Source organism: Panthera uncia, chromosome D4 (assembly GCF_023721935.1).
Source record: "Panthera uncia isolate 11264 chromosome D4, Puncia_PCG_1.0, whole genome shotgun sequence".
Taxonomy (NCBI): Eukaryota; Metazoa; Chordata; class Mammalia; order Carnivora; family Felidae; genus Panthera; species Panthera uncia.
In genome coordinates, this window is record NC_064807.1 from 19767721 (window position 1) to 19793491 (window position 25771).

Genomic DNA, 25771 nt, shown 5'->3' on the forward strand with positions numbered 1-25771 from the left:
GTGGGTCCATGTCTTACAATGGGAGCAGAAATGTCGAGTAACTTGCACAAAGTTTCGCAGCTAAGAAGTGGATGGAACCAAAATCTGAACACATGGCTGCCTGCCTGCAAGGCGGAGAAGATGCCTGAATTGAATTGGTTCTTGAAGGATGTGTGAGAGTAGAATGACAGCAGGAGGGAGGCTTGGAGTCTTTATAGGGATGTCTGCACTGGGAATGGTGAGAAGATGGGTTGCAGTCTTCTCTGAAGAGAGAGAGACATGAGCTTCAATCAGCAAAATCTTATTCTCGGGGATGAATGGGAGGCCCAAGTCCCTACTTCTCACTGATGAAGAAGGATGTGGTAATGGGCTTGGAGAGACCGGCCGGGTGCTAGAAGTCAGGGTGAGAATGATTGAAAGCTCAAAGTTTGCTTCGACTCACGGTTTCTGCTGAGTCTGACTTTCATCTCCTCTCTTGGCTTTCGGCAAAGCAAGTGCTGGCAGAGAACAAAGTCTGCTTCCTTTAGTGCCTGAGGGACACAGCCAATATCAAAGTTGATGAAGAAACAGATTGCGTTTGTCGGGATATCTTCTGAACTTCTTGCTAAATCATTGTAGCCCGTGACCTAAAATAACTCCCACGATGAAACTTCTGGCCCATGCTTGCCTTCAGTCCTCTGTGAACAGCAGGGCTCCCCGTAGCCTCTTGTAGCTCTGAATTGGGCATATGGAGTAGAAGGTTCATGGCTGACAGGAGCAGAATTTCAGGCCCAGTACTGTGCCTCTGCTTACCTCCTGGGGCACAGAACCTCATGCTGTGCTTGACTCGTCAAAGTACCTCATCCTTGACACTCTGACCTCGTATCCTCCCCGAGTACACTGACCTTACAGACAGTCTCTCACTGATCTCCTCACACTTTCTTCTCTACCTCACTGTCACAAGTGTGCAAACCTAGGAAGTACCGAGGCTGGCTCCTCCCATTCTCTGGCTTTGGAGCAGTAACTGGGCACAGCAACTAAAATGAAAATACAAACCATCCCAACCAATCATGTTAGCGAAATAAAAAGGAATAGAAAAGGAAAAAAACAGGCCAGCTGGAGTAAATAAGTACTTGTAGAGTTAAACAACTTTCTTACCTTTCTTTTCTCTGGAGGCTGTCCATATAGAGTATCAGAAGGACGATTTTGAACATCATGGCCTCTGAATTCCTGTTCATCCTATATTTGTTGGGGAAATAAATCCACAACAACAAAACATTGTTTTAAATGTATATATTAAGTATCACAAAGTAGAAATTAGATCTGGGCATAAAGGCTGTTTAAGAGGATGATTATTCCACTTAGCTCTTGAAAGCAAGTTAACTAGTTACTTTATTTGTGGCACAGTGAAGGGAGTGAAGGCTTTTGTAGAATATCTGGGCTCTGCTTTCTCTTCTGAAATGTTGTTGACTTTTCCATTCTGGGGTTTACAGTTATCTGGCCAAGGGTCTATTTCCATGTAGAGGGGAAGTTTTACACTTACACTTAAGATCCTTTCCCTGACTTCATGAGATGACCGAGTTTTCATTCCCAGCAACAAAAGTCAATCTGTTTGTTTACTTCTTCCATTTCTGTGTCTCCTCCCCGCCCCACCCCCACCCCCCGCCAGCATATCATTTCACTCTCTCCAGAGTTAGATGATGAAAAAGGTATAGACACCATGACATTCACCTCTCACCCAATTTGGGTATATTAATTAGTGAGACTTTTGTGATCGTGTTTTTTTCTCTTTCCTTTTCTGCCAGAGTAGCTTCTTGGTAGAAAGGAGACATGCTATGATATTGTAGAATCTTGTGTCTCTTTCTTAACATTTATGGAATGAACGTGCATCCCTTTTTGTAGTTGCTGCTAATGAGATTTTCGTTGTGGTCATGGTTGTTTTAGTTAGGTGTGTGGGTAGAAAGAGTCTGAGATCTATATTTGTACAAGAATGTCTAGTCTGTATAATTTGAAATGCCTCCCTAAATGATTAATCCTCAATCTTCCCTAAGAATCATGTAAATTTCTACTATTTGTTACATGTTTATTTAATAAATTCTAGCGCTTCTGTGAGCTTTGCATGCATTGGTAGCTTCATTCCTCACAGCAGCCCCGTAAGACAGCTTGCTGTTACCATCACACCATTTTTCAGGTAAGACAGTGTGGAACAATATGGCTAAATAACTTCCCCAAGATCAGACAACTAAGGCAAGGAGGGATGAAGGTTTGATCGTAGGCATTCTGGAATCTGCCTGCAACCTCAGGCACTGTGTTGTTTTCCTTCAAGAACTCAGAAGGAGGAACGAGCTCTGTTGCATCAAATACGCCATCACCAAGCACACATCTTTGTGTCAGTTCCTGGCTTTCTCCAAATGTGGCTCCTATAGTACCTATTATTCACTTTAAGTGCTTAGAAGCTACATCAGGGCTAGATTTACACATGTGATGGAAGCATCATTCCAGAGACTTTCAATATCTTGTGTCATGGTACAGTGAGCCATGCTTCTGGGTCTCACGGGGCTGTGTCCTTTGTTCTTTTTTTTTTTTTTTTCTTCTTTAAAAATTGTGATGCACTACTGTCATCTACTGTATTAAAATAGCCATTGTTTATTTGGACTTGGAATGCTTTCTCTCTCCTGTTGCTTTGGAAAATAAGCATCTCATTGTCCTTAGTTCGTTGCTTTTCACATTCCATTTTCCCAGGTGCAACACATATTCCTCATTCTGCTGAATCCCTTCATATGGACCAGGGATGAGTTATTCTTCAATGAGTAAATGAAAGAAGAAAGATACAACCGACAGCCAAGAGCAGAGAAAACTTGTGTCTCTTTGCCCTGATAGCCTTCTTAGGACATCATTTCAGAACTTTGGCTGGGGAAGTGGAAAACATAAATGAAAACATGAGTGAGAGTTTGAGTCATCCTTCTAAATAAATAATTGTTCCCACTCTTCTTCCAGCCAATGTGTCAGCATAAAGTCTCCCTTGACCCAGGAACCAAGAATTATATTAGTGATCAGTAAATGTATCACATTCAGAAGAAAAAAAAAAGATATAATGTGCAGGGAGAACAGAAGTCATCTGAGAATTGAGGAGGGGTCAGGGGACTGATTTACTCTGTCCAACACCTCATTCCATGGGCTGATTCACATTCTCTACTGGTGTCAGTGCCAGAGAGACATGCTGTCGAGTACAAGTATTTCAAAGCATTGCATAGGGAGAAGCTGAGATAATTGTTTTATAGTGTGAGGCTTGTCTAGATTCTGGAATGGTTGTTTATTATTATTTGGTGAAGAATGAAATTAGAAAAAACTTTGGGTTGCTCTTCCATTTTTAGTACAGGCAAAGAAAGAAAAGCTGAAAAATGAATCCTTAATGGCTCTAGACATTGGAAGACTGTTGATTTTGAATAGAAGAGCAAAACGTCCAGGTTGCTAGGTTGTAAGGAACAATGATTTATACTGCCTGTATTTGGATAGGCACCTCTTGCTTGAAGAAAATGTGTAGAGGGAGTTATATGTGGTATTTTTTTTAGGTTCTGGAGACAAGGGAGTGTGGTTTGAAGCCTCCTTGGACTGGCGCTCAGCTGTGATTGTGCACTGAGATCTATCACTTTGGGGTCCTGGATTACCTAATTTCTCTGAGTTTCTTTGTCATTACAATAGATATATTAATATTAACGTATAGGGTTGTTGGAAGGATTAAATAAATTAATAGAGTATCTGGACCAGTAATAGTTTCTGGCATGTAATAAGCACTTACGTATTGTTAGTGACAGTAATTATCATCATCATCTTGTGACTGTCCCACGCGTGGGAGCCCCCCACTTGGAGATGTCATTCACAAAGAACATAGGCAGTCTGGAAGCAACCACCATTGCCCGTGATGGTTTTGTGTCATTTTATTCTTTTCCATGTACCCAGGTCCAGCACCATTTTCACCCCAGAGCCTCAGTTTGCTCATCTGTAAAATTCACCCAATGCCCACTCCATCTTCACAAATTGAAAACAGGCTCCTGTCTTATGTTTCCCTCAAGTCTAACCTGACTTTGTTTTCAAAGAAAATAATGGATTAACGATCTGCGCTGTGAAAGAATACCCTCAGCGAGTAATTACTCTATTGCCCAAGAACCACACCTCAGCCTGAAGGAGGGAGAGGGGTTACAAGGACAGTCCCATACAAAGGCATTTTCAGTGAATTTCGTGGAACGAATGAGGTATGCATTGCACACCTGCCTCTTAGGATTAATTCTCAGGTTACATGAAGCTCGGAAAATTGCTATTTCTTGACCTAAAAGGAGGTTAAAACGCTTTCAGTGGAAATCGATTCACTTTAAGGTAGTTAGCACTGTTCATATTTTGTAAAAGTATCTATGACAGGCCTGGTTTCAACTGGCACTTTACGTAGCAGTTGTAGGAAGCTCATCACATAGAGAGTGGGATCGGAATGAGTGTTTAACAAGATGGGCTATTTCCTTTGTTTCACTTCTGAGATAAAAGGGGAACACGCCCTAGACTCCCAGACAGCTGGGGATATTGGGAGTCACCTCCATGTCTGCTACGGAAGACGTGGCAAAGTGATGGCTGGAAAAAAGAAATTAATTCTTCCTGCTGCTCTCTTATTTTTCCTTTGCTAGGGGGATTTACATTACACGTGGTCAAGTGACATTATGTACAATGAAGGAAATGAGGTGTGAGGGCATCATTCAATTAAAAAAAATGATAAATCATAAAAGATCATTTGGAAAAAAATGCTGTTAGCAAAAGTTTGAGAAGGACGAGGTCCTTTTTTTATAGGGTTTTAGGAAATGCTGTCCCAGGTAACTGTGCCATTTGTATGGTTGTTCGTCACTTCCTTGAAATGAGAGTGATGAATTTTGAATGAAATTAAATAAGAAATAATGCAGGCTGTCAGTTAAGGCCTGAGATTGGCTGCAGAAAATTGCTTCCTGGGGAGACAAAGTATAATCATGGTCATGACTAGTAAATTAGGAAACAAAACTCAAATTAGGAGACTGATCTCAGTGACTAACATGTACATGGCCATTGGAGTTTAGCTAGGTAAGCTAAACCAAGGGGTAGGGAGGATCTAGTGAATGAGGACCTTCATGCACTTCTGTGAAAGAGAAAATGGTACAGCTATTTTGAAGAAGAATTTGGCAGATGAATTTGAATGTGTGTGTATCAAAAGGCCGAGTATTGCACAGTCAGGTGTAATGCTTGGAAAATGTCTTGCCCAGGTACACAAAGTAACACGTATGAGAATGTTAATCATATTTGGAGTAGCAAAGAGATGAAAACAAACTAGAAACAAACAGAAGAATAAATGGAGAATGAAATATTCTTCTGAGGGCATACTACACAGGATCCCCCCAGATAGACTAGTTGTACATATATTAATGTGAAGAGATCAGAATATTAACAATGAATCAAATAGCTGTGTAGCTCAATGCTGCTTATGCAAATAAACATGCACATACATAATGCATATACACAAGAAATAAGATTTGTGGGAGGTGTATTCGAAGCACAAACATGCAAAAAGGCTGACTTTGAGGGAAGAAAATATGAAATAAAGCAGAAAGGGTGGACAAATTTGAACCAATGTGTAATACGTTAATGACCTAATGTTACAAATGAAGAGATAAGATAAATCTAGTTCTGTATGTCAGAAGTCAAAAGTTGCATCTGTATCTACATATAAAGGATACCTATATATGTATAGTTATATGAACGAGTACCTATATATGTATATAAAACGTCCTCTGTCTTTATATCTAGGTATAGATCTAATATACATCTCTGTGTATAAAATCTGAACGGTATTGCATTTAGTGTGATAGTTTTGAATCGCCAAGGGAAAATCAGAAAAAGTGGGATGGTTATTCCCCAGATGAAGGGAAAATGTTATAAGAGATGCCAGAAAAACAGGTGTCTACTTCTGAAACCCTGGAACTGTGAAGAAATAAAGTGATGAGATACAATGGAGTGATTTTGGAGAAACTCCATTTTTGGAAAACCGTTTTTCCCAAGGAATCTATAAAAAGTGAAAACATTTATTGATTTTTTTAAAGCAATCAGCCTGATGATGGGTCTGCCCTTTGAGTCTCCTGAGCATTTAATGAGACTTCTCCTGCTTGGAGAAGACAGGACACCAGTTGTGTTAACAAAAGACTTGAGTTACTTTTTGTGGTTTCAGAAGACATAATTAAGACAATTAATAGATAATAGAAGGTATTCAGTAACAGTAGGATAAGATTTTCTAACTCTCTGCCTTTTCTAACGCAGTAGATTGGAGGTGGTGGACTATTCTCTCCTGTTGTATTAACACGGGATGTTGTTGAGGGTCTTGAGACAGGGTGGACAGAATGGTCCCCCAAATCTGCCATATTTAGTAGCCTCTGACTCTATACAAGTTAAGCTGTGCTCATTTTAGAAGTTGCTGAACAATTATGTGGCTGTCTTGGAAGCACTGAAGTTTTTATATTGAGAGATAATTAATTGATAAAGTCCTAACTCTCTTGTTCATTGACAGATCTTGGTGTATGACTTTTTTTTTTCCTCCACGGTGGTTTTTGGTGCATCATCTTTATAATAGTTACCCAGATAGACAATTCAAGAAAAGCTGTATCAACAGAAAACCTGTCCCCTATGATCGCCCACACTAGAAATATGGATGACATCCTCTTCTAACCTTGAGTGCTTAATTAAAAAAATATTTTTCTGTTACCAACTCAGAATTGAGATTTTGCTGACTGCTTCAGGACACCGCCAAAACTATAATGCAAGTGTCATTTTTAAAAGGAGTTGTAGAGCTATATCACTGATCTCCAAGGGATAGGGATGTGGGAAAGAACTCTTGATGTTTCTGAAGAATGAGGCAGATGATCTGACATCCTGGGGAAGCTCCTGAAAGCTTGTAGATTTTCTGAGCGACAATGCCCAAGTGATGAGGGAATAGGAGTTGAAGTTAGAGAGAGAAAGCAGATTTGAAAGTATTACTTTTAGAGGAATGACAGTTCTCAACTGTGGAAAGAAAAATTTGGCATTATAATTGTTAACTCAAATGTGAGTCACCTGTTTCTAAATATCTGCACATCACATGTCTTTGAATGTATATATCTTTAAAAAAGGCACATCTTTGCTTTATGTCATTCCCCCTCCGTTGGCCGGACAAAGGTGATAATATTATATATGTGTTTCTTTTCTTAATTTAAAAAAGTTATTTATTTTGAAAGAGAACATGCATGTGTCAGTGGAGGAGGGGCAGGAAGAGAGGGAGAGAGAGAATCCCAAGCAGCCTCCACAGCACCAGTGCAGAGTCAGACACGGGGGCTCGATCCCACGAACCGCAAGATTGTGATGTGAGCCAAAACCAAGTGTTCGACACCCAACTGACTGAGCCACCCAGGTGCTCCAGCATTATCGGGACATTTCTTAATTGCCTTAGCTCTAGCTCTGCCATGAGCCTCTATCCTTGTTCTGGCATGTGGAAGACTACACAGTGTGACTACCTTCCCATTTTGACTACCTCCTTTGAAAAGGAGGTCGTGGTGGTCAGGAGCCAAGATGCCACCACTGAAGGTACAAGTTTCTAGTGCGACTTCCTGCAGGAGGGCGATCAGAGTCTGTCTGCATGCAAGTGTGTGATGGGGTTGAGTGACCTGCTTATCAAGAAATGTGTTACCTGCACGGAACACAAAATTGCCTGGATATGTTCATTAAAACCTTATGATGTATACGTAGGAAATTTAGAAATATATTTACACATGTATAGGATTTATATGTATGAAATTGGTCTGGAGAAGGAGCTCCCGTTGTGTAGGATAATTTAATCAAGATTAACAATGAGGTGAATACTCCTGGTATGAGACGTTTGTTCTCCATTCCTGATGCCACCGTCCATGGGAAGTGAGCTCCATCTGTGTTAACACTTGCCTTCCCTTCCCTTTTACTCACTCTGCCTTATAGGAGGCATAATAATTTCCCAGCTGGCAAATTTGGGGAGAAAAAGCCAAACATGCCTGTTCCAGCTCCTCTGTTTTCCCCTTATGATTCCATCTGATCATAAGAGTTGTAAATCCTTCTCATCTCCTCTCACTGATAGTCTCCCTAGGTCAGAATTGTTGCCAACAGAGTGGGAGAGTCTGTTTAATTCTGCACTTGAGTATTTAGAAGCCTGTATGGCCTCCTCCTAAGCTATATCTTCCCAAAGCTGTTAGCAGAAATGATAGCCATAATTTGACCTTCTATTTACCTTCACACGGTTTCTCTTCTCATTCTGTCCAGAACCTAGCATGAGGGTGACAGGTACCACCATGGCGGGGGTGGGGGGGTGGGTGGGAGGGAGGGTTAAGGGATCTCATGTTTCAACATACAAGATTATAGTGACTCTGAGAGCTCATGCTAGTTTACATGGTAGAAACAGCTGCTCCTCCTTTTCCCAGGAAGAGGACCTTGCCCCTGAGTCCAGTGGCTCCTAGGACAGAAAGATTTTTATTCCAAGCAAGGTGGCTGAAACTCTCTTTGGACCCTAGGTTCTCTGTGTGCTGGGCTTACCAGCAATTCCTCTGAACAGTCAACACATAAACCAAGATGTCTCACACCTAAATACTTTGCTACCCTCCCACTGACCTGTGTGTGTTCTTGTGCCTCTTATAAGAAGGAAGAGGAACAGGGGACGGAGTCCCACCCCTCCCCCCTCAATGAGGACACAGATGCACCTCACATGATAGCTGTGTATTAATTTTATTACGTTTTCAAACTGATTTTTATAATAGATGTGCTGTGGTCAATTTTCACCAACCATGCACAAGATTTCCAGGTCTACATTTTCACTTTGTAGTATCACCGCCTTAAAAGTTTTAGCTGTTCTAGTAGTTATATGTTTTGGTGATTTTAGTGTAGTAACTGTATAGTGTAATCTTACAATGGTTTTAATTTGTGCTTACTTAGTGATGAAAGAACTTTTACAGCTTTTTATGTGCATATATCTTCCTTGATGCAGTAAGCTTTTTTATGTTTTTATTTTTTTCAGCTTTTAAAAATTGCATAGCTTGTATTGAAGTTTTAAAAAACACATAGTCTGGATAGAAGTCCTGTGTAATGTACATATATTATGTAAATATTAACTCCCAGTCAGTTTGACTTTTGTTTCCTAACTGAATCATTCAAAGAAAATCAAGTTACAGTTTTGATGATTTGATGAAGGCCAATTTATCAATTTTTTTATGGTTTGTGCTTTTTATATCCTACCTGAGAAATTGTTGTGTTATCCAAAACTTCAAATATTTTTGCCATCTTCTAAAGGTTTTATAACTTTGGGTTTTTTATTTAGGTGTGTCATGTATTTTAAGTTATTTTTGTATGCTGTGTAAGCTAAGTGTCTTTGTTTTCACATGGCTGACAAATTGTTCCAGCATTGTTTGTTGGAAAAAGTGTTGTTTTACCATTGAGTTGCTTTGGCACCTTTGTGGAATATTGATTATATATGTTGGATCTATTCCCGGACATTATTTTGTTCTGTTGCTATGTATTTATGTTTTCCTTTGTACCAAAACCACATTCTCTTGACTACTGCGACTTTATAGTAAGTCTTAAAATCAGATAGTGTGAGTAGTCCAGTATTATTCTTTTTAAAATTATTTTGGTTATTCTACATTCTTTGCCTTTCTACCTACATTTTAGAATTGCAGTGCCAATTTCTATAACAAGACCATGTAAGACTTTGTTTGGGATTGATTGTACTGACTCTATACATCAATCTGAAAAGAACTAACATTTTAATAATGTTAAGACTTCTGATTCAGGGGGCACCTGGGTGGCTCAGTCGATTAAGCATCCGACTTCAGCTCGGGTCATGATCTCCCAGTTTGTGAGTTCGAGCCCCGCATTGGGCTCTGCACTGACAGCTCAGAGCCTGGAGCCTGCTTTGGAGTCTGTCTGCCCCTCTCTCTCTCTCTGCCCCTCTCCCACTCATACTCTGTCAGTCTCTCTCTCAAAAATAAATAAACATTAAAAACTTAAAAAAAAAAGACTTCTGATTCAGGAACATGTATAGCTCTTGAGTTATTTTTCTTTAATTTATTTCAGTAATGTTTTATAGTGTTTAGTGGATAGATCCTGCGTGTATTTTTTCTAGCTGGATTCAAAAATATTTATAATTTTGATGTTATGGTAGTGTTTGTTAATTTCAGTTTCCAATGATTTGCTAGAAGAAAAACAATTGATTTTCGTGCACTGTGAATCTTCTATCATTAGTTGTTGGATTTTGTTGTATTCCTTCAAAGAGTGTTGGATTTTGTTACAGTGCATAGCTAAACTGAACCCATTAGATATTTTTGAAGATTGTTTTTAAGCTTTGTTAGGGTGCTCCCCAAATGCTTTTTAGCCTAGGGCTTCTATCCCCACTACTAAGGTGATACTCTTCTGAGGATTCTGTCAATACTTAATGTGTCATAAAGTCTTTCAACTCTAGCTGGTTCAAAAGTTCGCTATTCCTAGAGCTCCATAGGAACTCTGGAAAGTGTTCTGCTTTCTTATTGTTCTTACCCTGGAATCGGGTAGTTTTCTCTCCCTCATTCACAGATCAGTAGTTAGCCAAATCTTCAGGAGAAGCTTGCTCTCTTTTTGTACCGTTTTCTCCTTTTCCACACAGTGCCTCACAAATTCTAGCCACCTCTGTTTTCTCAACTCAGTGAAACAGATTGGGCCACTTTGGCCTGCTCTTTTTTTGTGCTGTGGCCAAGAACACTCTCCAAGGCAATAAGGTGATGCAGTCTTTGGGCTCACCTTATTTGTCTTCCTTTTCTCAGGGATCACCATCCTGAGCTGCCTGTGTCCAATGTGTGAGAAACAGTTATGTGAGGTATTGTATTTTTGTTCAGTTTTCTAGTTGTTTAATATGGGAGGGAAATTTCTGCAGCTGTTTGTCTTTCATGGGAAGAAGCAGAAATCAATACTTATTTGACCTTTCAAATATCCTAGAGAGGAGATATCCATGGCTTTTGTGCAGAAAGCTGCAATAGCAACCTCATGGTGGCTTATTCTGGAGGGATTGACACTAACCTCCACAATGTTTCGGGCTACTCTCTTTCAGGATGTGACAAAATAACTTTTCCTTGATTTGAATAGGGTCTAAACTTACTACAAGTCCTTTGAGACTTCCTTGAAGATGAGAGATAAATCTCAGGATGACAAAAATTGGCATCTGTACTCTGTAGAAGAGAGCAAGAAGCTAGATGGATTTTAGGATTGCATTCTCTATGCCTGCTAGAGACACCATTGTCCTGCTTACTAATAAAAAGGGACACATATTTTTATCCTGCCATCCCTATGCAGGCGTGATACTGCACAATCAGTTCCAGAGATAACTTCACAATAGAATAGTTGCACAAATTTCAGGACACATTGTATCCGGACCACTGCATACAATCATGAATTTAGCAAGTGTCCACCCCAAGGAATTGAACTGATGGAAAACAATTTCTGAAATCAAGAAAATGAGGACATCCTATAAGAAGAAAACTTACTGATGTATTAACCTCACACAGCTGAACATTATTTATATTTATATTTGAGCTCCTTCCTAATCTTGTTTGTCTAGGAGTATCATGTGGAAATAAGCATATTTAATAAATTCTATCATACTTTATTAACACCATCAAAATCATGAGTTGGCAGCTGTGTATGTGTGAAATGTGACAGGTTTAGGCATGATTTGATGTAAAACGCACCCAGATCCTGGTTTTGCACACTGGCTCTGTCATTATTATCTGTGTGACAGAGACATTGTCTCTATACCTCAGATTCTTTATCTGCAATATGCCTTGGTTGGACTGGATCAAAACTTTGCAATTGCATGGCAGATGAAGGTGGGAAGTGACTCAAGTCATTACAGCTGGTAAAGGGTTCCTTTCACTAGGGCACCTGAAGATTGCCCACGTTTAGGGAACAGTTGCAATGAGGTCCTCTAATGACTTAGCTTATTGTTAGCTCAAAACCTGTGTGGTCACTATGTGCATAACTTCTGAGTACTGCTTTATCTATATCCCTTAAGTTTTGGTATGTTGTGTCTTTGTTTTCTTTCATCTCAGAGTATTTTCTGATTATCCTTATTATTTCTTCTTGACCTCTTGGTTAGGTCACGAGGTTTAACTTCTACCTGTTGGTGAATTTCCCAAATCATTGTGTTACTGATTGCTTATTTCATTTCATCGGGGTCATACTTTGTATAATTTCAATTCTTTTACATATGTTGAAACTTGTCTTACAAGCTAACATATGGCCAATCTTTAAAGATGTTTTATTTTTTTTATTTATTTATTTAAAAAAATTTTTTTTGGTAACGTTTATTTATTTTTGAGACAGAGAGAGACAGAGCATGAACAGGGGAGGAGCAGAGAGAGAGGGAGACACAGAATCGGAAGCAGGCTCCAGGCTCTGAGCTGTCAGCACAGAGCCCGACGCAGGGCTCGAACTCACGGACCGTGAGATCGTGACCTGAGCCAAAGTCGTCCACTTAACCGACTGCACCACCCAGGTGCCCCTCTTTAAAGATGTTTTATGTGCACTTGAGAAAAGTAGGTATCTTGTTGTTGTTGTGCCTTTATTACATATTATTCACAATATTGAATAACCTGTTACGTAATAAAATTTTTACTAATTGACACACTGAATTTTTTGAAAGAATCTCTTTCTTAAAAAAAACTTTAGTTTTTTAGAGCAGTTTGTGGTTTTTTAAAGACACAGACATAGAGATTTCCCATATACCCATACGCCTACACATGCATTGCTTCCCCCGTTATCAACATCACTCATCAGAATGGTACCTTCTTCTTCTTTTTCTTTTTCTTTTTAAACAGGGATCTGCCTATGTTGACACATCATAACCACTCAAGTCCATAGTTTACCTTAGGGTTCACTCTTGGTGTTGTACATTCTGTGGGTTTAGACCAATGTATAATGACATATATCTATCATTATGGTATCCTACTGACTACTTTCACTGCCCTAAAACTTTTCTGTACTTTGCCTATCTGCACCTCCCCCAAACTGACAACCACTGATCTTATTGCTTCCATAGTTTTGCCTTTTTCAGAATATTATATGGGTAGAATAATACAGCAGTAGCCTTTATAGATTGGCTTCTTTTACTTAGTAATATGTATTGAAGCTTCCTTCATCTGTTTGCGTGGCTTAATAGCTTATTTCTTTTTAGTGCTTAATAACATTCCATTGTCTAGATGTATCACAGTTCATTTAGTCATTCACCTACTGAAGGACATCTTTGGTTGCTTCCAAGTTTTATCAATTATGAATAAAGCTGCTGTAAACATCTGTGTCACGGTTTTTGGGTGGATGTTAGTTTTCAGCTCCTTTGGGTAAATGCCAAGGAATGTGATTTCTGGATCCTATAGTAAGAGCATATTTAGTTTTGTAAGAAACTTCCAAATGTCCTCCAAAGTGGCTGTACCATTTTGTGTTCCCGTCAACAATTTAGACAAGGTGCGGTTGCTCTATACCTTTGCTAGCATTTGGTATTGAAAGTGTTCTGGATTTTGGCTATTCTAATTGTCTATGTTTAGTAGTATCTCATTGTATTAAATTACATTCGCCTTTTGACATATGATGTAGAGCATCTTTTTATATGCTTATTTGCCACGTGTATATATTCTTTGGTGAGGTGTCTGGTAAGGTCTTTTGCACATTAAAAAATGGATTCTTATTGTTGAGATTTAAGGGTTCTTTGTATATTTTGGATAATGTGTCTTTTGCAAATATTTTTCCCAGATTGTGGCTGTCGTTTCATTCTCTTGATATTGTCTTTCACAGAGCAGACGTTTTTATTGAAGTCTATCCTATCAATTATTTCTTTTGTGAATCATGGCTTTGACGTGTCTAAAAAGGCATTGCCATACCTTCTAGGTTTTCTCTTATGTTATATTCTTGGGATTTGATTGTTTTGCATTCTGTATTTAGGTCTGTGATCCATTTTGAGTTAATTTTTGTCTAGATATATATATCTAAGGTCTCTGTCTCTCTATATATGTATGTATGTATGTATTTTTGCATGTGAACATCCCACTTGTTCCAGCACCATTTGTTGATGAGACAATCTTTGCTCCACTGTACCTCTTTTGTCAAAGATCAATTGAGTATAGTCATGGGGGGGGGGGTCTATTTCTGGGCTATTTTGTTCCAATGATATATTTGTCTATTTTATTGCCAATACTACACTGTCTTGGTTTCGATAACTTTATATGAAGTATTGATGTTGGGTGGCATCAGTCCTCCAACTTTGTTCTTCTCCTTCAATGTTGTATTGGCTATTCTGGGTCTTATGTTCTCCACGGAAACTTTATAACTTGTTTTTGATATCCACAAAATAATTTCCTGGGACTTTAATTGGGATTGCATTGAATTTGTGGATCAAGTTTGGGAAAAACTTGATATTATTAACTCTTCTTATTCATGAACATGGAAAAAATTGCCATTTACTTAGTTCTTTGATTTAATCATCAGTTATGTAGTTGTCCTCATTTAGATCATTTACATATTTGTTCGATTTATACCTAAATATTTCTCTTTTTTCTGTGACAGTGTAAATGGTATTGTGTTTTTAATATCAAGTTCTACTTGTTGTGTATAGGAAAATGATTGACTTTTGTATAATAAACTTGTGTCTTGTAACCTTGCTCTAATCACTTATTAGTTCTAAGCATTTTTGTTGTTATTCTTGTTGATTCTTTCAGATTTTCTGTGCTGATGACCATGTTACATGTGAACAAAGGCTGTTTTATATCTTCTTTCCCAATTTGTATACCTTTTCTTGTCTTTTCTTTATTGCGTTAGCAAGAACCTCCAGTACGTTGTTGAAAGGCGTGATAAAAGGCGATTTCCTTGCTTTATACCTTATTTTAGTGAGAATGCTTTGAGTTTCTCATCATTAAGTATGATGTTGGTTATAGGTTTTTTAAGAATATATACAATCAAGTTGAAAATATTCCCCCATTCTGAATTTACTGAGAGCTCTTTCTATGAATGGGTATTATGTTTTTTCAGATGCTTTTTCTGTATCTATTGATAGGATCATGTGATGTTTACTTTTTAGCCTGTTGATATAATGGATTACATTTATTTTTTTTAAGTTCATTTATTTATTTTGAAGCAGGGGGAGGGAGGGAAGAAGGGGGATGGTCAGAAAGAGAGGAAGAGAGAGAACCCAAAGCAGGCTCCATGCTGTCAGTGCAAAGCCTGATGCAGGGCTTGATCCCATCACCCTGAAACCATGACCTGAGCTGAAATTGAGAGTCAGATGCCCAACCAACTAAGGTACCCAGGCACCCCGGATTACATTTATTTTTGAATGTTGAACCAGCCTTTTGTACTTGGAATCAATTCCACTTAGTCATGGTGTACAAACTCAATTTTTATCCTAAATTTACATTAGAAATGATTTTGAAAATTTGTGTTTTGAAAGATGTGAATGGAGTTTATGAGGAAAACTACTCAGGAAACACTGAACCAGAGAGTCAATGAGTCTTCACATGAATATATATTTAGGGCCAGTTTTAGGCCCAGGAGAAACTCAGCCTGTTGTTAAGGAAGAGAGAGAAAAGGAGATGAGCAATCAACAAAATTGTAGTCATTTTTGTTCTCAGGAAAAATAGGATACCGAACTATTTATTTATAAACACTCTTCCAATTTCTCTACTATGTAGATTTTTACATTTGACATTCATGCTTATGTGAAATGTTTTATCTATTATTTTAGAGTGTGATGTTGGTTTTCTCAAATGTAAGTTCTGCTGTCAAGGACAAATTGCCTAATCCTGCTTCAAATGAATATAGAATGAGGCCAAAATGTGGACATAGATGTGGAACAGATAAGCCAGGGGTCAGAAACTAGTAGTAGACTTACTTCTTCTCATAATTTCTTGGACTGTAAATAATCAGTTACACTGCTCAGTGCCTTAGTTTCCTATTTTGTTTAATTGGGAAAATATCACCTGATAGGTCATACAGATTGATGACTTTTTAATCTGGATCGTGTTATATTATGTGTTAGAACTGTCACCATAGATCTTCAAGGCAAAAGTATTTCCTGATTACATCATTTACTCTCTTTTCCAAGTGTCTGCAGAGTTTTGTCTTAGTTTTCAGTTTAAGGACATTTCTCTTTTCCTTAACCACATGTTTTAGTGCTGAGAATATAAGCATGATACACTTTAAAATCAGTGGAGGTTAAAGAGTCACAGCAAAAAAAGAGAGAGGAAAAAAAAAAGAAATTTAGGCCTGTATACTTCCTCGGTATATTGTGTCCTATTACTAACTTATCCTCTTACTAAATAAATACTGATCCTGTTACTAACCCAGACAAGTTACAGGAGAGATTGGGAAGAAGAAAAAAGTCTTTGCTAACTTTCTTTTCATCTCTTTCTTTTTCCTCCAAAAATCAGATACTCCTTATGGTATATTATGTCTTAGTACTTTGCTGCCCTTGGAGTAGCACTGTGTTCATTGGCCGATTCATTCATTCATCCATTCATGAAGGATTTATTGAGCACCTACTAGATGCCAGGCTTACATTAGACTCCTAAGGTCTTACAGTGAATAAAGCAGGCAAATGTCTTTCCTTCAAGAACCTAATATTTTCTGGGGGAACACACACAATAAACACAAATATGTATTATGCTAGGCAATACTCAGACCTAAAGAAAAATGAAGCAGAGCAAGGAGGTTAGAAAATAGCATCAGAGGAGTGGGTTGCATATTATATAGGTGTGTTAGGAAAGACTTCTCTGGTAAGATGATGTTACAGTGGACATGTGACAAAGTGAAGGGGTGGTCCATGAAGATATCTGTGGAAAGAATATTCCAGGCCAAGGGGGAGAGGGGTATAGCAAATGCAAAGACTGACTCAGTTGGAAGCTTGACATGTACAAGGACTAACAAATAGTTTGATGTGGCTGGAGCAGAGTGAGAGAGAGAGAAAGAGTGGGAGATGAGGCAAAGAGGTAGCAGATAGCCAGATGATGGAGGGTCTTGGAGGCCATTGTATGAAATTAGGCTCTTTGCTAACTGAGGTGGGAGGCCATTGGAGTGTTTTGAGTAGAGCAGTGACATATGTAACATAATTAAATAACTCAGTTGGGTGTAGTGTGGAGATTACATTGTAGGGGGTGTGGTTTCAGTAGTGCTGTTCTTTTAATGGTAGGATTCACTTCTTGGCCCTGTTGTAGGTGGGGCCATGCAGCTATTATTGGTCAATGCACTGTGAATAATGGGACCATCGTTCACTTTCAGATTGGAGGGTCCAATTTCTGTTATGGAAAACTGTGTAATTTTACTTTACCACAGCACCTGAGGAGTCTAGACAGTGACTGCTCTAACGTCAAGAGTGAAGACAACATGGAGTAGAGCCCCTGGCTGCCCTGTGATGGACATATGATGTGAGTACGAAATAAACCATACTTTTTTAAGCCACTGAGCGTTTATAGTGGTTAACTGGCAATTAAAAGTAGGATGCTGCCATAATAAAAACAAACAAACAAACAAAACAAAACATGAAATATGTGCATTATCTTAGGGACTAGATGTAGACTGCAAGACTGTTATCAGAATCCAGAAGGATGTTTTGCAATGGCAAGTTATTTGGTAAAATCTTTGATAATATGGAAGGCAGATCAAGTAGCTAATTAATGAGCCTGTATCCTTAGGGAAAGACTTTGGGAAAGTAGATATTAATAGTGTGTGTTGACTGATGCTGGCTACATTTCATAAAAGATCACATACAGAGATGACCTTAGCAAAGAATATCCTTATTTGCAAGCATGAATGAAAGGGATTAGAGACTAGTCACAAATTTGGCAATATGTGGGGTTGTCAGGCACTCACTGTCAACAACAAATAGAAGATAAAACTGAGAAATGTTTTGAGGGATAAAATTCAATTAAAATTGATGCTTATAGCAATGATAAAATCAAGAGTATAGCTGCTCCACTCACTGTTGAAACCTCTCAGTGGATTAAATAATGTCCAGAAAATGATTTCAATTGGACTAATAACTTAGAAAACAGAGCAAGACTGAAAGTGTGGCTCTCTAACAGAAGCGAATGAGTCCAAGGTGTTCACCACTCAGTCTGGAACTAAGGAGTTGAAAGAAACAAAGAAATAGAGCAAATTAAGAAAAAGTTAAGGAAAACAACACACCAACAACTGTGTGTGTGGGTTTTCTTTTTGTTTTTGTTTTTTGGTTCATGAGCTAACTACCTGCCATCCAATGGGTAAGAAATCCACTAAAGCGATTGAGACTGTTGTACTGTCAAAGAAACCAAGAGCAAGGCTATATGGTCTCTCACTGTTGGAGACCATGATTCATCAGCCCCCAACATCCTACAAGCAGGAAACAGAGTGTAAAACCTGCTTTGCCCCCAGGGGTACCAGGGTCTATCCCATATGTGGTCGAAACTATAGAAAACTGCAAAATGTAGCTCCTTCTGCACAGTGGAGCCATGAGCCTCATGGGGTTGCTTTGAAGTTTCAGATCAAAGCACTCAGAACAGTGCCTAGTGTGGAGTTGGTGCGACATAAATGTTTGCTGCTATTGTTAATACATTTCCTCCCTTCTTCCTCTTTTTCTTCTTTCATCTCCTCATTCTTATCTGTATTTTCCTCCTCCTTCTATGCCTTCTTCTCCTCCTCCTCCTTTTTCAGCTTCAAGAGAGCCAGAACCTGGTTGTGAAATCAAATGTGCTTGACTACAGCTGTATCTTGAAGTATTTGCTGCCATTCGTTCCCCTCAACGTAGGTTCCAGGGAATGCTTAAGGTCTCACGTGGCCATTATCAATTTATGGGAAGATCTGTTTTTGTCTCTAACCCAGTATTTCTCAAACATTAGCTATATGTTAGAATTACCTGGAGGGGTGCCTGGGTGGCTCAGTTGGTTGAGCATCCGGCTTCGGCTCAGGTCATGATCTCATGGCTTGTGGGTTCGAGCCCCATGTCAGGCTCTGTGCTGACAGCTCAGAGCCTGGAGCCTGTTTCGGATTCTGTGCCTCCCTCTCTCTCTGCTCCTACCCCGTTCGTGCTCTGTCTCTCTCTCTCTCTCAAAAATAAATAAACATTTAAAAAAATTAAAAAAAAGAATTACCTGGAGTCTTGGGGAAAAAAATACTGATGCTTGAGCCTCATATATTTGTGTGATCTTCTAGCTTTTGGACTTCAAGTTCTGGATATTTTTAACTCTCTGATTCCACTTATTTTTATATTCCTCCTTGTTATAAATGAGAAGTTCCCACTTAGGTTCATTCTTGGGCCCTGGCAAGGAGAAAGAGGGGTGATTTTGGACAGCTGAATTGCACAAATGGTAAAAGGTTTTGTCAAACTGCCTTATCTCAAACTTGTGATAAAGTCTCTTGGAGGTAAAGAAAAGAAAAACTGAAGGAAATGAACCAAATGCCTCATTTTTGTTGGATTAAGTTTGAAGGGTTTGTTGTTTCCACCCAACAAATATACACTGCAAGCAACCAGCCCAATCTGTTTAGTCCTTATTCTATTATATGTGCGTTCACATCTGCTTTGGCTAACATCTGCTCACCTTCTTGTGAGCTTGAATATTGACTAAGTAGTAATCAAATGTCAAGGTGGTTCCCCATTCTCTTGTCAATTTCATGTTATTAACAATTACCATATTTCTTCAGGCTTATTTGTTCTGCATCTGGAGAGCACGGACTGCTCTTTCCCGCTAGGCTGCTGCTGCCACTTGCCTTTGTGATTTGATTCTGTGTGTACAGCCCTCTCATAGCTACCACCCCAATTGTATTACCAAAAGTTCCCCGATTCTTTGTTTTACTTCCAAGTTGCAAAGAGTGGAATGTCTCATACACATATATTTCATCATCGTTATTTAATTTACTTTGCTTTTCGGTCACTCGATTCAACCAAAATTTATTGGGCACTTACTATACACAAGGGATGTGTGCCAGGAATTGGAGGCATGCAAAGATGAGAGAGTTGTGATCCAGGATTGGAAGTGGCTTTCATCCTGAGATGGCAAAAGGTGCGTGCACGTTTAACACGAGACAGAGTTTTGTTATATGCTCTGATGGTAATGTGGACGGAATGCAAAAAGTTGTAAGTAGTGAGCTAGGTACTGGCATACTGACATTCGACATATTCTAGATCTCTAGTTGTAGAGACACTAATCAGAGGTCATAGTTTTCCATTTCACTTACCTGTTTACGCACTTCATATATTCGTGAGGGATTATATTCCCCCAGGCAAGTCTGTAACGGAAAATGACCCCAAAACATCCCTTTTTGCTTGACCTATGTTCCTGTCCTTCTAATGGGTACATACCCTCAAGTATACAGTAGATACTTTAAAAATATTTATTTTGAGATGGGGGGAGGGGCAGAGAGAGACAGAGAGGAGAGAGAGAATCCCAAGGAGTCTCCATGCTCAGCATAGAGTCCTACAGGGGTTCAATCTCACCACTCACCGCGAGATCATGACCTGGGCTGAAATCAAGAGTTGGACGCTTAACTGACCAAGCCACCCAGGTGCCCCTCTACAGATTTTATGGGTGCTGAGCATTGGAACGTGATTATTTAATCCAATCCATACCTTATAGCAGTGTGTGTGGAAGGCATTATTATTCTTGTTTAAAAACTGGGTGAAGGGGCGCCTGGGTGGCTCAGTTGGTTAGGCGTCCAACTTTGGCTCAGGTCATGATCTCGCGGTTTGTGAGTTTGAGCCCCACGTTGGGCTCTGTGCCGACAGCCCAGGGCCTGGAGCCTGCTTCGGATTCTATGTCTCCCTCTCTCTCTCTGCCCATATCCTGCTCGTGCTCTGTCTCTCTCTTTATTCAAAAATAAATAAACATTAAAAAAAATTAAAAAAAACTGGGTGAAAAGTTCAGGACATTTAAGTGAGGTTTGTAATAGCTAGCATAAGACCAAGTCATGTTTTGAACACTGACGTCCAGACTAAATGTCCAATGGCCACATCACAGGTGCCACGTGAATAAATTATCATGAAAGCAACAAGGGATGGATGTTTTCCTTTATTGGTCCTTCTCAGAACTGTGTTCTGAGTTGCTCCCGTGCTCAACTTTGATCTGTCAAATAATTTTGGGGACACAGAACCCAAAGGATGATGCTCCTGTGCCAAGGTGCACACTGACCTGTCCTCACCACAGAAAAAAAGGAAGCAACGGAGAGTGACCTAATAAATGCTAGACTAGTTTTTGGTATATATTTTAACTCTACAGAGTATGTTGATATAAATTAAGATGTCTTGTGGTAACTTCCAAATCATAAATATTTAAAATGCTCATCTACATTATTCATAAAGATGTGTTATGAATGGGTATGTGTGCATTTATAGTTAGAGTGTGTTTATGTACACACATCTATATGTATATTTAGAGGATCTGCCTCTTAAAACTAAGCTATATATTCGTAGGCAAAAAGTATATTTAACTCATTTTATGTGACAATATATTTAGTCAGAATTTCCCTACTACATGTTTGTATAAATTCTGAAGCTGCCTATCCTTCCTGTGTGTTTTCTGGAAATTTTACTTCCTTTCAGATTGTGGAAATCTGTGTGTTCTCACAGAAGCACTCAACTCATTTTCGGCTCTGGTATTTTGTATATGATGGCTGCATTCTTGAAAAACCATGAGGCTGTTAGAGGCTAAAGCTATGCTCCAAGATTGGGTAGAACCTATCATACATCCAAGCCAGAGTAATTTTATACATTGGGATTCTGATTTTGCTTTTGTTTTTTAGATTTTGTTTTTGTAACTTGTATTTATATATGGAAACATAATTACAGAAACCTTTAATTTTTTTGTTCTGCTACTGTATTTTGTACTAACAAGTTTAGTTTGTAGAAGGCTGATGTTTCTCCTGCAGAATTAGAATAAAGTCAGATAGACAAAGGCTTTGAATCTGGCTTCCCTTCCATTATGTGTTAGAGATCTTGATTTCTGTCTATAGGGCAGATGGCTGGACTTATACATCCCTCTTGAATGGGGAAATCAGACTCCTTTTTTTTTTTTAAGTTTATTTATTATTTGAGAAAGAGAGCTTCTGTGCATTTGAGCAGGGACAGGGCAGAGAGGGAGAGAGAGAGAATCCTCCCTAAAATCCACACTAAAAGCATAGACCCTGACCTGGAGTTCGATTCCATGAACTGGAAATCAGACTTCTGATAGTAAAATTTAGGTAACCTAGGTGCTCTTATGGCTGCATGACCAATTTGACATCAGAATATCATGAATGGTAAAAAGAGCATTAGAATTTGAAGAAGTAAAATTAAGGAAAGGATAGGCTGTGAATGTATTTTCTGATCTCCCCTTTCCATAGACTGGGAGAAACTGATCTCTTGTTAATGGACAATGGGCCATTGTGAATTGAGAAGGAGTGAGAACTGAAGTAAATTAAGAGATTAGAATGTCACCTCTTTGTAAAATCCTTCTATGTCTGTCTTGGGCCAATATAGTTATAGAATTCATTGGAGAGTGAATGCCATGGGGTCATGTGGAGTGTGACTACAGATTTAAGAGCTTTAACGGACTGATATATTGTTGCAAAATGAATGTACTTCCTCTTAAAGCCCTCCTTGACTTTGGCTTCTTCCTTATTGGTTCTCATTTGTTTTAGGTGTGGCTCTTGCACTGTTCTACCCTATAATGTAGAGATGTCTTGGGGAGCAACTTTCTACGCAAGGGTTACAATTCCCAATACCCCTGCACTTAGCTGTGGACATAGGAGTAGTTCTTAATCAATGGCATGAGAATAGAAGTCGGTTCTATTACTTTGGGGCCAAGTGTATCATCACCATATTTCCTTGTTCCCTTTATGCTAATTAGATGCTAACAATTATGAGGGATTTTTTCTTTTTTTCAAGATAGAAGGAAACTGTAATCCTGAATTAGACTGAGGATCATCAAGTAGAAACATGTAGTCTGCTAGAGGAGGAAAAAGTCTCTCAAAAATTTCATTGTGTTAGCCACTAAATTTGTGGGTTTATTTGTTACAGAAGCTGGTGTTACCTTAACAAAATACATAAGACATTTTTGAGTTAATATTCTGAGTGGTGGAGTTAGGAGCTAGAAAACCAAGGTGCAGTGAGTCAGAGTAGAGAATGTGAGAGCACTGAATTTGGAAATGGTTAGCAATGAAAACAAGAAAAGTGATAGGATTATAGATAGTTAGTGATATGTATAGAATTGACACCACCCTCCAGTGTCTCTCAATGAAATTTGAAAACAAATTCTTTCATGGTGTTAATATTTACTTTAGTAAAATTCTTCTAATTGATTTTGATGCAGACATCTGTTGCATGACTTGTTTGGAAATCATATCCAGGCATGAATCTCCATTATATTATATTATATGTCCTTGTTTGAATTTTAGACAGATAATACAATTGTGGCATGTTCTGATTGGATGGGAGCCAGTGGTGTGGGCAGTGAAGGAATTTACCAAAGGCAGAACAAAGAAATAGAAGTTTCTTAAATACATGGCAAGGGAGCAGCAGGCAAGACAGTAAAGAAGAGACTGTCGGCCACAAGGTGGTGGAGAGGGGCTATATTTACAGGGTGGAGTGAGGAAGTAAGGAAACATGTGGAATTTTCTCTTTTTTGGTAATTTTAGGAACTGTGCCTGTTTGTAAGTTGCCCATTGGTCAGTTAGGGCCTATGTCTGTTTTGAGGCAGGCTGCCTAAAGAGCCTGTTTGCATTAGCTCTGTCATCACTGGGGGCCCTTTGCCTTGCTCAGGTTTCCGTTGCTCAAGCCTGTAGCCTAAAAGCAGCCTCTACAACAAAAATTTAAGTTTTTAAATGCATTTAAAGATATCAATAAATTCTTAGTCTTAAAACTAATTCCCCTTGGAAGAAAATACTTATTTACACTGATTCTCAGAAAAGGTAGTCTCTGACGGTTTTAGTATCATGACATTTGTTTTTAAAGGTTCATTTAAATGTACTTTTTTTTCTACCAACAAAACAGTAAATGTATTGAAAGAATATCTACAGTAATTGCTGGGCCCAAAGAAACATTAATATTTTTTTTTTCCCCAAGAGATAAAATATCTACAAAGTGACAACATTCTACAGAGGCTCAATGGAAAAAAGGAAATGAATGGTGATAATTGCAGCACATGTCCCATGTCTAAAGAAAACAGCCTTGTTTGGAAGGCTTTAGTTTGGTTCAAATTCTCAGTCTGTTTTCTGAACAAGGATTGAAGTAATAGTGGGTTGATCTGTTGGTGCAAAAATTATATAGTTCCTCCCAAGAGTCTCCCTGATTTTGGATTTCTAAAAGTGAATCTAATAAGTTTTAGACTTAACTGACCATTATTTTCTCAGTAGAAAGGCAGTGTCAAAAACGTGAAAACAGTATTTATTTGGTTAGAGAAAAGTGTTTTAAGTGTCCTTTTTTCTACTATAAAAATATGTACATTTCATGTTGAAAGTTTAGAAAGTAAAGATAAGCAAAAGCCGAAATAACAAATGAGTAATATTTTTCCATGTACGAATATGGTCTTCTTTTGAAAAAATAAGATTTTGCTATAGATAGATGGTTATAAATTTCTCTCAAATCCAGATTATACACAGTTTTATTTGTTTTTGAATATTCTGCAGTCCTACTTGTGTTCAACAGTTAGGTTGATTAGAATTTTCCAATACAAAACTTTTGTTTTTTTGAGAGAGAGAGAGAGAGAAGGAGTAGGGGAGGGGCAGAGAGAGAAGGAGAGAGAGAATCCAAAGCAGGCTCCGTGCCCAGTATAGAACCTGACCTGGGAATCATGACCTGAGCCAAAACCAAGAGTCAGATGTTCAACCAACCAAGCCACACCCAGGTACCCCTAAAACTTCTATTATAAACCTTCATATTACTAAAAATTTCTAGATATACAGATTTCTTTTTTGTTTCTTTTTAAATGTTTATTTGTTTGTTTATTTTGAGAGAGAGGAAGGGCAGAGAGAACAGGAGCGGGAAAGAATCCAAAGCTGACTCTGGACTGACAGCATGGGCTCGATCCCACAAACTGTGAGATCATGACTTGAGCCAAAACCAAGATGTTTAACTGACTGAGCCACCGAGGCACCCTACAGATTTCTTTTTTAAAACAAATTCCTTAAAGTGACTTAGTGCTTTAAAAAATGACGCTGATTTGATTTCGTTTTTATATTCTGACCAAATGTCTTCCAAAGATGATGTACTAAGTTATTATCCCATTTATGACAGAGCTTTTTTCCCACCACTCTTCAGTTTTGAATATTGCCATTTTAAAAATTCCACACATATCTTTTGTTTTAATTTACATTTCTTTACTCCTGTGGTGGTTTCTGGCCATTCTTCTTTTACAAATTGCTCATGCCTTTGCCATTTTTAAGATAATTATCTTCCTTCCTTTTCCCTCCTTCCCTTCCTTCTTCTTTCCTTTTTCACATCCTATTTTTCTCCAGCTTTTTATTTTTAAAAATTTTTAATATTTATTTATTTTTGAGAGAGAGAGAAAGGGGAGGGAGCAGAGAGAGAGGGAGACACAGAATGTGAAGCAGGCTCCAGGCTCTGAGCTGTCAGCACAGAGTCTGATGTGGGGCTTGGACTCACAGATTGTGAGATCATGACCTGAGTCAAAATTGGACAGTTAACCGATTGAGCCACACAGCTGCCCCTCTCCAGCTTTTTAAAAAGTGTGTTCATTTTAAGTGTAGCATTTAAACAATTATGTACACTTTTGGTATTTTGTCA

At 38.6% G+C, this 25771-nt stretch overlaps 1 long non-coding RNA gene across 1 annotated transcript in view; it reads left to right on the forward strand.

Annotated features, from left to right (window-relative positions):
• Positions 1 to 25771, forward strand: part of LOC125934135 (uncharacterized) — a 206898-nt gene that overhangs the window by 143079 nt on the left and 38048 nt on the right. Inside the window, exon 2 of the long non-coding RNA XR_007461246.1 lies at positions 17356 to 17447. This is a non-coding gene — a long non-coding RNA (uncharacterized LOC125934135). The remainder of the gene's footprint in view (positions 1 to 17355; positions 17448 to 25771) is intronic.